Here is a 14716-nt window from a genome sequence, read left to right as displayed (position 1 = left end):
ATTACACTTATGAATAACTTCACAATTTTTAATTTAGTTAAAATTTTATATAAATGATCTACTCATACATTTCTACTTCTATTAAGTCAATACCTAAAAAAATTACCAAAATATAAACTTTCAAATATGCCCATTTGTAGTCTTACACTCACACACAAGGCATCAGGACAATTACATAAAACCACAAAATATTTAATTAATGTGTTTTGTCAAAAATATCCATCGGGATAAATAGAATTACGTAAATATTTGAATAAAAATTTACAAACTCATGCAATGAAAACACGTATATCGCACGTATATGAGGCTAATATATATATATATATATTGAACAGTTAAGTTAAGATAAAAATATAAAATAAAAAATGAGATAGGCTGAAAAATTATCAACCAATCTCAACTTAAGGTCATCATTACAAGGTTCCATGGAAATGAGCTCGGACCAAGAAAATATTAAGAATTCATTTTAAATATATATATATATATATATATTAATAATATAATTATTTTATGATAACCGCTTTGTTTTGTATTTAAAAAAATAGATTTTATATAGAGATACAACACAGTTGTCAACCCGAGTACCCGACTACCTCAGAGTTGGCATATGAGTAGGAAATGGTGTAATACCCTTGTTTTTCTCTCCCTTTTTCTCCGCACACAAGCCCTTTAGAGTCAAAAATTTCCTTATGACCCGATCCGGCTTTTTCGGCCGACTCCAGCGGTTTTAGGCGACCGGGCCAGCCCAGATCGCTTCGTCTCCTCCTTGCACGCCTCTCTGTGTTGGTGGATCGTGGAGTAGCACGCCGGTTTCCACACATCGAAGCCCGGAAGCTGACCCGGAAACCCGACGGTAACCCGGTTGTGTTCTTCAATACACTGGCGAGCTCCGGCGAGTTTAGGTTTCACCACCGGTCTCAAACTCCTTGCCTCAACAACCCCTGCAAAGGTTTTGAGCTAAATCGAAAGGTAAGAACTCGAACCAAGAAATTTCAATTCTAGGGTTCTTGATTTGTGATTTTTCGAAAATTCTGAAATTAAAGGTTTTAAGCTTTGATTTCGACTTTGTTGTGAACTAGAAAGTTGTTAGGAATGTCATTTAGATTGTGATGGTGAAATTTGGTGGTGATCGGAAAATGGCGGTGGCGCGTGAACAGTAACTGTGAATAGTGTTCATGGATAGTAACTATGAACCTTGTTTATGAACAGTTAAACACAAACAATGTTTTATGAACATCATTTAGCTTTAATGAAATCGTCACCGGATATTTTATCATTTTCTAAGCATTTTATCATGCTATTATGTGACCGACGAAACAAGTGAGGGAATCGCTTTCGGTGTCGTGGAAGTTGCACGCATGAAATAAGGTGAGTAAACCTCACAATGATCATCATGATTGAAGTAGTGTTATAACTATTGAATTTAGTTTGAGTTGTCACCATAGTCGATGCATCACTAGTTTATAAAAAATTATTTAAAAAATATTTTTGGTTTAAATTACGTGAACTTGATCATCTACGGTTCATGGGTAAGTGAAACGTTATTTTAATAAATGTTTTTGAAAAGATTTTAGTGATTATGTACTATGGTGAAGGTGAGTAAATCTAACTATGACGAGTCTACCCTTGGCGGTGAGTCATAGTTACGTTTTTTGTTAAAAGATCGAACTACGACATATATATGATATAGTGGGTTGTATATGTGTATAAAATGGTAAATACGATGTATATATATGGGTTGCTATATTATATACTGTCACGTTATTATTTTCAAATGAATTATATTGTGGCAACTATATTTATTTTATTTGAGCAAGAGTCACTTTGTTGTAGTCCAATAACATGTGTGGATTGTTATTGTATGTGGTTTTAACATTGAGTCTTGTTAAAACGTTTTCTGTCTTCGGACGTGTTTTTTTTCTGTCTTCGGACTTTTTTCTATCTTCGGACGTGTTGGCAGTATCAGAACCAAGCCTTATCCGGGTGACAGTTACGATTCAGTTAGAGCTCTAGTCTGTCTGCCGGTGTACTGCATGAGGGATAACAGATGAGTTGCCTGGGTCTCATGAGTACTCATATTTTTTTAGTGATATTGGGTAGAGATTGACTGCCTAGTGTCAGTCGCCGTACTTTATGAGGGATAACAGATGAGTACATGGGTCTCATGAGTACTCATGTTTTACATGATTTTAGGTAACTATATAGGTTGCCAAGTGCCTGTCGGTGTACTGCATGAGGGGTAACATATGAGTTGCATGAGTCTCATGAGTACCCATGTTTTTCAATGATTTTGGGTAACAGATGGGTTACCCAGTGTCATATAAGTACGTTTGTCTTTAAATGTTATTTGACATATTTCATTTGTTTGCGATGTATCTTTATTGTTGGTTTACTCATACGTGCTGAAAAGCTTATCGGGTTTGTGTTTACAATCCCGATGCACCAATTCGATGGTGTAGGTGATAGTTCTACAGGTGGGGATTAGCAGATTCGGAGGGCTTACTCTGAAGATTTCTTTCTTCTGTTTGTGGTGAGGATGGAGTGAATTTTACATTTCCATTGGTTATAATACTGAGGTATAAACTGTTTATGTATTATTCAAGTTGACTGAGTCATGTTGTGGACTCAGTTTCGATATACTATTATGATAAGATGATTTCAATATATTTGAGATTATTTTAGAGTTTTCACGGCTTCGAATTCGAATTTTTATCATTCGAATTTCGGGGCCGTGACAGTTGTTATCAGAGCGTAGGTTGCGTATTTGGTGATCTATCAATATCATCCAGGAGCGATGACCCGACTGCAGCGGATCCCCATCACATGCTCTTCGGTATTGATATATCACTGGGTACGCAAGAGTGTTAGGAGGCACATCTAAAGGTTTGGTCCTCTAAATAGAAGTATTGTGATAATACTTCGATGATTCATCTTCCTTCTAAATATCTTTGTTAATAGCAGGACACATGAGTTGAAGGTACCTTATCTATTTTTTACTACCTTGCAAGAGTACTGTTTGATACGGGAGCATCACACTCTTTTGTTGCTAGTTCGGTAGTGGAGGTGTTAGGGTTGATTTCTACATATCTTGGAAGCTCTTTATGTATCACTTCACCTCTTGGAGTATCTCTCGAGTTTGAGACAATAGGGAAGGCTTGTCCTATTGTGATTGGGGGTAGAGAATTCTCTACTTCCTTGATAGTGATTCTGGACCACACATATGATGTGATCTTAGGAATTGATTGGTTGAGGCCACAACATGCTTGATCAATTACTTTGACATGGTAGTGTTTTTCCATAGTCCCGGGGAGCCAGTTTTCGTTATCGTTGCCTCAAGTCGGATAATACCATGAGAGTAGGGGTCTTGGAACATTTGGAGTTTGTGGATCAGGAAGTAGCTATCGCATACATTATTGTGGTATCCGAGTATAATGAGGTGTTTCAGGAGATACCGGATTTACCTCCTCATAGAGTTGTTGATTTCTGTATGGATATAGTACCCGGTACAACACTTGTGTCGAATGCGCCTTATAGAATGGGGCAGAACGAGCTTAAAGAGTTGAAAGTGCATATCAATGTGTTATTAGACCAAGAGTTCATTGGGTATAGACCTATCAAGAAGTTGAGGCCCAATGAGGTTAAGAAGTTACAGGAATACTAACAGGTTTGGGTAGATAGTTATACTTATATTAAATTGTCATACCCAAACTATCAAAATTTCCCTAGAATGATTTAACGCTCTAAAATTATGAAATATAATAGTAAATTGAAAATTAAAAAGTAGAAGAAAAAAAATGAAGGTGGGAGACATTGGGACGCACATAGTGCGTGATGTCCGTTTTCAATTCTGGCACCAACTTCATCAACTTGGGTTGGTTTTCTTTTTTTTGGACAAATGTATTGGGTTAATGGGTCTAGTACTCTAGTTTCTTGAGTAAGTTGTAAGCCTTTACCTGCTTATTGCATAAGAGAGATAGTGCAATTTCATTATCATTACCTCTACACGTACGTGCAATGAATTCTAGAATTGCATGCAAAAATTTCGCCTCACTTTCTGGATATCAGTGTAAATTGATCAAAAATAAAATGAATAATAGGCATATAATTATTCATTTTAGAATATACACGTTTATAAATTATTCATAAAATATTGTGAATGAAACTTTGTGGCAGAAACAATAGCTAAGTAAATTCAAATGCAAACTGTCTCCCTCTCTCTCTCTGCCTTTTCGGCTTTTTACTTTGATTCTGTTAGGGTAAGGTAATCTCCAACCCAATGTGCTAAAATAGCTAAAGTGCTAAATTTTAGCACCTTAAAAGTGTGCATTATTCATTATATCAACCGTCTTCAACCTGTTAGAGCTAAATTATAACTTTTTATTATATTTTAAGGTTGTTAATATGTTTAGTATGCATATATATATATATACACACACACACATTAAAGTGTTATATATACATTTCCATTATATTTTCATGTTTAGCAACTTAATCTTTTTTTTTTCAATTAAAAAATTATTCTGATATTTTCATATTTATTTATTTTCATTTCGTTGAGACACCAATACCAATATGACAATATTGTAACTCTAAATTATATTTTAATTTTTTAAGACTTTTTTCAACATGTATTGTGTTTTTTATTTATAATTAAATTATTTTATGATAAATAATACTTATTTTAATTCAGCAATATTGTTGTTGATCTTCAGCATTATTTTAGAAAATTGCAACTCTGTTGCTCATAGGCTTGCATCCATAGGTTTTGATTCAGTGTATGCTAATACATGGCTTGACCAGGCTCCAAGTGTACAATTTTGGATGTACTTGATTTTGATTGTAACCTTCTTGGTTAAGTTTTAATACAATTCTCCCCCTTTAAAAAATTATTTTAATTCATATTTTTCATAAAATAAAGTCTCAACACAAAGTGCTATGTTAAGTGCTAAATTTAGCACCTAACATAACACTTTAGCACCTCAATATTAAGAATTAGCACCTAACATTCTTGAGTTGGAGATGACCTAATTGTATTACAAGTTTATGTTGAAATTCTCTTCTGTTTGTCGGAAAAAGAAAAAAATATTACCATTATAAAAGTGTACTACACAACACGTCCAATTCATAACCTTTCGACTTACAAAAGTGGGAGTTTATTAACTGATACTACGAGACAACATTTCATCTTGGTCGATGCAACAAAAAAACATATTCGAGTTCTAAGGAGTTGAGTCCAGCCAGTGGCGGAACCTGAAAAATAATCTCGGATTGGCAAATTTTTTTGCTGGAGAGGAAATTTATACTAAACATATCACTAACTGTGTAATTAAAACCTAATTAAGGGGAGAATTAATTTTTGCTGGAGGGCCGTGTCCCTCTCTGGCCTCCAAAGAGATCCGCCATGAGTCCAGCAAACATACGTATGCATGGATACATACGAATTAATACGTCAATGAGTTTGTACTGATACGTTGACGTGTGGTATAAATTCAACTTGAAGTGTACGTAGCATTTCATAACGGGAACGCCACAACCCAAAATGCGTTACCAAAAACTCTCTTACGTATTACGTATACGTGTCCCCGTTCCGTTATATTCCGGCGTGACCTTCCATCATCATTCCCACGTGCCGCAATTATAACCAACCAACCTCCTCTCTCTCTCTTCGTCTTCGTCTTCGTCTTCGTCTTCGTCTTCGTCATCTGTCCCTATTAAAATACTCGACAAAAATGTCAGATCGAGGGGGAAGTGATCCCTTGAGAAGAGAGGGAAGAATTTTTCGTGGAGCCCAGGAGAAAAGCCCGCAGAGCCTCGTGAACTGAGATATTCGTCTCGGTGAGCCGCATTGTGGCTGCCACGTGTTGGGGTCAGGGAATCATCAGCCTGGGTCCCACCCTGGACCGACCAATATCAGCAGATCAGCTCCCTGCTTGTTTGAGTTGTTTCTTTTTCAACTGTAATCGACTTCTAGGGTTCAAGGTTTGCTAACTATGGTTTCCTTCGTTCACACTCAAGCTTCAATGCTCGAGTATTTACATTTTTTATTTTATAATAATACAAAGTTTGTCAATTTTCGATGAATCGAGCAAAAGGGTGACATTATATATTAGTTTCAGCCTTTCAGGACATTCATACTAGCTTCTCTTATTATGCACCCTTCAAGAATCAGGAATATTGGTCCTGCAGACATGTCACGTTTAAATTATAACATGCATGGATAAGAACTAATCTAAATACATATTTAAGTACTTCAGTGAGTTCGCTTATCAAATGAATATATATACTAAATATCTGATCAACTGAAGTCATGATAATATATTTCCATATTACCTGACAATAAGATTTACTGAAATCATACGCATAAATAATTGGTGCCACAGTAGATGGCAACCCGAAGTCGTCTGGACTTGAGATTTTGTATCATATATCTCTATCATAATCGACTAGTGCTGGACAATACAACAATTCCAAATAGCTACTGACGAATTGACTCGTCCCACTACTAAAACTACAAGAAATGCATATCATGCTACTTAACTTAGCCATCAAGACATGACCATCCAAATCGAATAATGTATGTTTAAAATACTTGTTCTCATCAAACATGACACTGTACGTGACTATAAAACGACAATGTTTTCGTACATGACATGGGAAAACCACCAAAATGATGTTTATATATCAAAATTGATTCTAAGTCATGATCGATTATTTATTTGATTCTAAACAGACACAGTAAAAGAAAATCTATTGTGCATCGTTGCAAACATCATGTACTTTGTGCATCTGGCCGCATACAATGCTATGTAACGTTGCACAATAGACGAACAATACATAAGTATGCAGCGGTGTAAACACCACGTGTGTTGTGGATACCGCCACATACTATGCAACGCCTGCGCCTGCACAGGATACACGAACCATACATATATAAACGACACACGTGGTGTTTGCACTGCCGCATACTATGCAACGCCTGCACCTGCACAGTATACACGAACCATACATATATAAACGACACACGTGGTGTTTGCACAACCGCATACTATGCAACGCTTTGCGCCTGCACAGTATACACGAACCATACATATATACACGACTAAGTGACTAACTGAAAAAATAAGAGTAGAGTAATTCCTCGATCTCAATGCATGCCCCCCTAGCTATCATTTTCAAACATCACAAATTCACTACGAAATTAGTTGTTGGAAACCATGTAGTAGTATAAATTAGGGAGAATTCAACAAACGGTACCCAACTATTAGTCATTCTAACTTTTAGTACCTCACATTTGAAAACTATCGCATTGGTACCTCGAGTTTCTATTTCAGCCTTCCATCAATTAACACCGTTTATGGCTTCAATCCCACCAATTGTTAAGGGCATTTTTGTGACTTCATTATTTTTCGATTTCATCTTTCATTTTCCTCCAATTTTAACTTCTATTTTTTATATATAAAAAAACTAAGTTAATTAATTTACACCATTTCATTATAAAATTAATAAGCATTCTTCATAAACCACAATTATTACAAACAAGCTAAAGTTTGTAATTACAGAATAAATCCGCATATATTTCATATTGTATATGTTCATCAACCAACATCCATATTGTTATAATAATATGCTCAAAAACTATATCATAGCCTCATAGGAATTTAAATGTTTCAAAAGCAAAAGAAAATGCTTATATAACAATTAGTTAATTTGAATAGTATAAAATGTTGGCTATAAACTAAGTGAAATCAGTAGAAAATAAACTGACGAAAATGCCTTTAAAAATTGGTAGGAAATAAAGCCACTAACGCTGTTAATTAATGGAATAAACTAAAATTAATCTGAAATAGAAACTTGAGGTACTAATGCGATAGTTTTTAAATGTGAGGTACTAAAAGTTAGAATGACCAATACTTAGGGTACTGTTGAATTTACCCTATAAACTAATTAATGGAAGCTTATTACAGGCAGCAAGTGATGTTGCACCAAGACACGTTTTCCATTAAATAAATCTCAGCGTTAACTGGTCTAATGTTGATCAATAAAAAGAAAAAAACAAGGGTGTCTTATAAAAAAGTCACATTTGATACATGAAATTAGAAAAAAGTACAGTAAGATATCAAAATTAGAAAAAATTCATATTCCTATTTCTCTTGTAGCGTTGCCTATAAAAATTTTAAGAATTACAATTCTTGCTTCTGTGTTCTAAAACTCTCCAGCGCAACTTCACTCCTATCTCTGGTTCACGATGACGGCGTCCCAAACCCAGATCCACATCCTGACGTCAGAACTCAGTCGTTGAGATGGACTGACTCGCCATCGTATTCCCTGGGTTTTCCAACGAAGATTGAGAAGATCCACGACGTCGACGCATCGGCAGAGGCCGACGTCATTCAGATAAGTTAGAAGGCGAAGCAGGAGGCGCCTGTGGGAGCGAATATGGTGACGATGACAGCTATTGTGGCATCAAACTTGGACAACGACGCCGACAGAGAGGATATGATCCCGTTGTCCTGCACAACCTCGTTGTTGAGTCACATACATGTCGACCTTGAACGAACCAGTGAGGTCCTTGAGGGCGCATGAGGCCATAACCCGGATCCAATTTAGATCAGAACAGAGTTAACATACTCATCATGAGTGAGAACCTCGATATGCTCTTCATGTACGAGCCTCTTATATGGTGGCGCTGGTGGCTAATCGTGGTAGTGGTCATGATCGGTGCGTCTGGTGGTGATGCAAAGCTCGCCGAATTAAACATAGATCTAAAGATGGTGACATGGTGCCCAAAGTAGTCTTCTTGGTGACCACGACAAAAATTCAGTTTTTTTTTTCAATTTCAGTTTGCTGGCTTCCGTGAAAAGCTACCGAGTACCGAGTTCTATAAAAGCTACCAAGTACGTCGATGAAGTTGATTCAATCATAATATCATTCACAATAATAGTCACACTACCCTTTACATACCAAAGTTAGTGTGTATCAGTTTTACCTGTTGATAAGAGCACTTTGTGCGACGTTCTTAACATGTTTTAACCTCCATTTGTACTTTTCTTAGCCCTTATTGTTATACTATTGAGTAATTGAGTCGTAGTAAGAGTCTTGGGCGGTATTAGATGCATTTTTGTGCTGAGTTAAAAATGCAAAATTGGTCTAGAGTCCTAGTTTGAGTAGGAATCCTTGTAAAACTAAGAAACCTAATTGGATTAGGAGCCTTCATGTTTCTACGTTTTGGTCGCATTGACGATATTTTTGAGAGTCCTTCTTGCACTAGGAATCCTTGTTAGGTTTCGAAACTAATTATCTCTTACTTATGACTTTATTTTCTTATTTTCAGATTAGATTTAAGAGATGATACTAGAGGAAAACAAAGAGAAGTCATGCACATGGAGTCCTATCATCAACAAGTCATGCAACAATTAAATAGAAGAGATAAAAAAAGTTGAGAGAATTAAGAGATGGAGTCCTTGCAGTAGGAAGAATAAAAGAAGAATGAAGAAATAAATGTGAAGATTAATTAAGTGAGAAGAAGAGAGATTGAGCCATGCATACGCAACCTAAAAACTAGAAGATGATCATTAAGAGAATAAAGCATGACATGATTTAAGGGATTAAAACATGTCATTATAATAGGAAGAAATAAGCAAGTTCAAACCAAGCCTACCCTCCCTCTTTCCTCTATATATATATGGTTTCACCTTTCAAATAATATCACTTCTCATTAGCATTCCAGAGCCAAAACTCTACCAAAACACCACCAAAAACTTCCCTCACAAATTAGCCAAGCCGTCCACCCCAAAACCATCATCATCTCCACCGAGTTTCACTTAGTGCAGCCATACCTCTAAGGTTCATACAACGTGTGATTCTCGCAACTCATCTCCATGACTTCGTCTATTTGTGTTAATCTACGATTATTTGTCTATGAAGATTGTAAGTTTTGTTTATGTTGAAATATTGGTTTTGTATTTGTTTTAGAATTTTCAAATTGTATTTAATATGTTTTTGAGACTATGCCGAATCTATGTTCTTATAATTATTGAAGTTTTGTGTGTATATTATTGTCTTCTAATCATCTTTCTCATACTTTTAGATAATTTTCAGATATGTGCATATGAATTTAGTGCTTGGATGCAGTCCCTAAGATTGTGTTTGAGTGCTAGATTCATCAACCATATTGACACAAATCGAATCATGCCCTAAGTAGGTTCGGTTTATGTTAATTAAAAGTGGTAAAAATTATGGAAATTTGCATGTGAAACCATGGTGAGTGACGTCACACATGAAACATGTCTCCAATAAAGATTTGGTGCTTAAATGTAATCTTATTTGGTTTCTACTCTAAGTGTTATTGAATTCGATTGCATATTTAGATTAGGTCCTAAGTCAATCTAAATGTTAAATGAAATCTTGCATGATTAGATGATCCCCTAAGGCTCTAATTGTATTGGTGTCTAAAAAATATGTAATTGGTCGAATTAGAATACATGATAGGTTTGAACTTGTAATTATGTGGTGTAATGGTAAATTTGGTTTAAGTTTGTTAAAAAGAAGTCGATAATGTAAATAGTAATTTCGGTTTTATTTTAGTAGTTAATAATCAATCTCAAACCCCTCATTATTTGTTAACACTAAAACTTTAGAGTTCGCTTCAATTCCCCCGACTGAACGATCCCTGCTTATTCTATACCAACGATGATGTTTTACATGATTTATTATAGACGTTTTAATTCACGCTCTATCACCTGTCACACTACTAATCACATTAACTTTGTGTTGTGACATGTAGTGTGGTATATAGTGTGACATGTAGTGTAATAGGTAGTGTGACAGACAGTGTCATAGGTAATGTGACTGGTAGTGTTCTGTACGACAACATGAGTTTCAATATTTAGATCGTAATAGTTGATTTAAGAAGTTCAAGATTACATAACAATAAACAAAGGTTCTTTATTTCTAGTCATCATCATCATCATCATCGTCATCTTCTTTTTCTTCTTCTTCTTCTTCTTGTCACAATATAGTCACAGAAAAATAATGTAACAGTTAGTGTGATAGGTAGTGTCACATAGAGTGTGATAGGTAGTGTGACATGAGTTGTGATAGCGGGTGTGACATAGGCCTCATCATTTAGCCCGCGGATCCGAAAAGACCGAGGAGGCTCGTAAGCCCGATGAGCTTTTACCCGACCCAGCCGGCGAGAAAGCCCGCTTCCGTGAGTAGAGGGCCGGGCTTAGTTTAGATGTGTGAAACCCGACCCAGATCGTGGGTCCGGCCGGCCAAAATCCCACCATAAATAAAATATGATACATGCATATAATATATTAAATATATATCAATAATATGTCTTTTTTGGTAATAATTATACATAAATATTATATATGTTAATAATACTAGATTTAAAATAAAATTATAGCATTATGAAATAACTATATGAAGTATATGAAGTAAACCTCTAGGGATTGATCGACACCAGTTGTTGTAATCGGTACTAATATTTAGAGACTATGTTAAAACTTCAACTAATTCGGATCTCATCTGAGCGTCATAATTTCCGGTAAAACGAAAATACCACTAATATGTCATAAGAGATGACCTATTACGAAGATGTGAATGCCGAAAGCTGTTTACATATTTGAAATTACCTATTTTTGTTATCAATCGTGCGTGGTCGCAATGAGGAAACTCATTTGGCAAAACCCCGGTCAATAGAGTTTTATTATGTCAAACATCTTTTTTTTTGGTTGACCATAGGTACAAACGGTCAAACCATGTTCAAAACTGACGAAATGTTTACTGCGTCCCTAAATATATATATCGATCACATCTATCGGTGTTGATCGACAATATTCAAAACTAGAATTTATTTCTAACTTCAGTTTTTTCTAATAGTTCTTTTATTATTCCAAACCCTTAAATAAGAGCATTATGTTTTTTTCTAATATAAGCCCGTAAGTCCCGCTTTAGGTGGTCGGGATTGGATCTTCATATTTGTGAAAATACTTGATCCTGCCTGGCCCGTCACTTATTTAAATGTACTGAGGCCCGGCCACGCCACTAATGGGCTGGGCCGGACGAGCCCTAGTGTAACAGAGGGTGTGATAGGTAGTGTGACAAGGGTTGTGACAGGTAGTGTGACAAGTAGGGTGACCGTGGTTGTGACATGTAGTATGACATGGGTGTGCCAGTTAGTGTGATAGGTAATGTAACATGGGGTATGACAACGAGTGTGATAGATAGTGTGACAGAGATTATGACAGGTACTGTGAGAGAGGTGTGACATGTAGTTTGACAACATGTGTGGCAGCGGATGTGATAAGTAGTGTGACAGGTAGTGTGACAGCGGGTGTGACATACCGAGATAAAATGTCTAAATATACGAAATGATGTTATAATTCAAAGGAGATTGGTATGAGTATGTTCAAAATGAAGAGAATAACTAGAATTAAGGAGCTTTGAGCTTTGATTTCGTCGGAATAACTTGGAGCACCACTATGGAAGGCGGCAGCCCCTTGCGAGGGTAGATGCACCTTGTACGGTAGTCAGTTTGGAGTGGCTATGGTATCAAATGAAAGAGGGGATAGAGATCTTTCCAATGGTACCAACCACGCTCAAATTCATCGCCGGACGTCGTTTCTCGCCAAAATTTTCTGACATATTTGCCGCAGTTTTTGCTTCTAAGTTTTCTCAGTCCAAATTTCACCCGGTTTTAAGTTCTTTTGACATGGTTTTCCAGTTAATTTTCCGGTTTTTCTCCAAGTCGTCTCATAGCTCAAACGATTTTATTATTATTGGTGACCACCCGCACCAATTGGATGGTTTTTACCACCCTAATTTTTGGTATTCAACTACTCCAATACCATGTTTTTCTAACTTTTAAGTTGAAGAATGTAGTTCTGTTGTCATGTGATACATTTGATAAGATTGTAATATTTATTTTCAATCCTGTTTCTGACAATGTCCTACGGGGTATTGCTTGGAATTGTTCCCTGTGTTGTCGACTCTCTTAATTTATTTTGATGATGTCCTGCGGCGAAGTCGAGTGTCTTGGTGATTGCGTAAACACCCACAATGTCCTACGGGATAGGTAGTTGTTTTACAGATCTTGTGCGGAGATTGTGTTTTATATTTTCGTGTCTTGCTAAGTTTTAAAAGGCCCTATATGCCGATGATGAATTTTCATCTTGATATTTGTGTTAAGAATGGAGATGAATAAATCTGTCAGATTTCACTGACAGTAACTTTGTTAGCTTACAGACATAGCTTTGCTTTCCAGCAGCAGTAGTTTTATGTAACTCAAGTTTCTTTGAATCATGGGTTGACAACTGTCTTCTCGGTTTTGACATGATCATTTTTTGTCATTTTGAACGAGATATGATGATTCAAGTTCTTTGAAATTAACATGATCATCTATTTTTCATGTTCACGAAGCGATTGGAGGACCACCTCACCAGTGCTTCACACGGTGAGGCCGAGGCGGCTCCATGGCATTTAGGCCGTCAATGGCGGCATCTCCTCCTTCATAAGAGCTTGTGATGCCTCCCATGTTTTCTAATGACTCCATGGTAATCTCTGATGCCCATCGCTCATTTTGTAAAGTTTGTTCTCTTGATAGATTTCAAGGAAGTCCTTCATTTGCTAAGGCTCCAACCGAGAACATTTCATTCATACAAAGTTTTAAGGTGACATTAGTAAACCCTATCCAACCGAATGCAGACATTTTTCGGTATTTTTCTGGTATAGGTTAACAGCATCGACGCGTTGGTCACACGTTGATTTGCTTTCCACAAGGATCACTGCATTTGCTAAAGGTTTTAGCTATGATCATCATACTAAGAGCTCACCACCCTACCATCCTCTCAAATCTATTTGATTGGACACCGTTGGAGAGTTCACCTTCATGACTTTTGATTATTTCATTTTGCATGTCTACTCGGATCGTCGTTGAACATATTATCTCTCATGTCCATTCATTGCACGATATAGTAGAGCTCAGACTTGGTTATTGGTACCAACCTACCGGTCTTTGCATGGGGATATGTAATGATATTGCATGCAACGACACTTATTCGTTTCAAACCCACAACTCACCAAGCGTTTAGTGCGTACCAGATGGTCACTGGATATGATCCTAACGTTCTTTTCACTAACGCATATTTGGTTAAGTTGTTTATGTGCCTCTCTTGTTGTAATCTCAATAGATCTACATGAAACGATTAAGTATTTTGGTTGGTTATGATTTATGAATCACCAACACTTGTCCGCTATTTCCAATCTATAACTGTGGATCTCTATCCTGCGATATTAGCAGACGGTCACTTTGATGAGACATACTTCCCGTTGTTAGTGGGAGATATAGAATGCTCTCATTTCGGTTTTAACGCCAGGAATTGACGTAGTGTGGTACTATGTCTCATTAAGATCCCGCACTGCTCTGAGTTAGCAAGAAGTGCAAAGCATTATCGACCTCCAGAAAGTCAAAGATTCGATGCTTAAAGATTTTACCGATATTGCAAAAGTGACGAGATCGCACATAAATGTTGTGATGTGCCGGTAAGGTTGGAACTTTCAGAATATCAGAGAATTTCATTTGAACTGGTCCTAGCACCGTTGGCACCATCCCTGACAGTGGGAAGGAAGCCGGCGATGGCACCATTGTACGTTGTGGTGTTGTCAATGCCCGTGGTATTGCTCCATAAAACAAGGGCGGAAAACTCAAAGA

Source organism: Argentina anserina, chromosome 3, assembly GCF_933775445.1.
Source record: "Argentina anserina chromosome 3, drPotAnse1.1, whole genome shotgun sequence".
NCBI lineage: Eukaryota > Viridiplantae > Streptophyta > Magnoliopsida > Rosales > Rosaceae > Argentina > Argentina anserina.
This window is presented reverse-complemented; position numbering follows the sequence as displayed.